Source organism: Etheostoma spectabile, chromosome 23, assembly GCF_008692095.1.
Source record: "Etheostoma spectabile isolate EspeVRDwgs_2016 chromosome 23, UIUC_Espe_1.0, whole genome shotgun sequence".
Lineage (NCBI taxonomy): Eukaryota > Metazoa > Chordata > Actinopteri > Perciformes > Percidae > Etheostoma > Etheostoma spectabile.
The window spans coordinates 17,908,429-17,909,357 of NC_045755.1; the positions used below are offsets into that span (position 1 = coordinate 17,908,429).

General features: G+C 40.7%; 1 protein-coding gene and 1 long non-coding RNA gene across 3 annotated transcripts in view; one reads left to right on the top strand and one right to left on the bottom strand.

Moving 5' to 3' along the window:
- The window catches only part of LOC116673378 (uncharacterized), a 21,038-nt gene that overhangs the window by 11,826 nt on the left and 8,283 nt on the right, over positions 1-929 (bottom strand). The gene's annotated exons all lie outside the window — the stretch shown is intronic.
- LOC116673363 (apoptosis facilitator Bcl-2-like protein 14) overlaps positions 1-929 on the top strand; it is a 6,509-nt gene that overhangs the window by 4,615 nt on the left and 965 nt on the right. The gene's annotated exons all lie outside the window — the stretch shown is intronic.

Sequence of the window (929 nt, forward strand, 5' to 3'; positions counted from 1 at the left end):
CACACACACACACACACACACACACCACAATATCTTCTTGGAACAATTAGTGTGACCTGTAAGCCTTCACCATATAATATGCAGGGCTAAACAGTAAAGGTTGTTTGGTTGCCCTTGGCAACCAGATTGATGAGTCAGTTGGCAACCATTTCGTGTCCTCTGGTTGCCCCCTTCGGCCTGTTCAAAATTTGTGTTTTTTTCCATATAACTAACTACAAACAAAACTTACAAAACTGGAAAATCTAATTTCAAAAGAACTTTTTTTTTTTTCTTTTCATTTTATTTGGTTGTCTCCGTGGAGTTTAAATTATACATTTGTGCGCAACACAACATTTCAGCTGTTGTGCGACCGCTTTCCACAAGTTTTCAGTGAAAAGATACAGGCAACGCAATTTTCTGTTCACGTTAACGGCGCATGTTAAAACTTGGTGCTAATTTGGCAGCGTGCCCGGTATCTACCGACGGGAATAGCAACGCAAACAGATGTTAGCGGCAGCAGAAGCATCGCTGCACGTCACGCTAGTAACGCTAACAACGCTAGTAACGCTAACAACGCTAGTAACGCTAACAACACGTTACACTTGGCAGCAGGTAACGTTAGCCTACCGTTCAATTCACCACGGTTAAAATGGTGACAGATAAACGGTGTAAATGTCTGTTTCACTGGAGAGGAGTCCAACAGCGGGACGTCCAACCGTCTGCCGCTAACGCTGTGAGCTAAAAGACACAAACCAGCGCTATGGTCACTGCTGTTAAAAACATGATAAAATGTTGCGTTTATTTAAAACTGCTAAATCTCGAGGTGCGTTCAAAGTTGTTGTAAAATACCCATTTCTCATCTGTTTTTGTCTTTAACAGCAATTTACTGGTGATAGAAGTAATTATTGTTGAAAGTTATTACATTTTAAATTTAAATTTCCCCCCTTTTT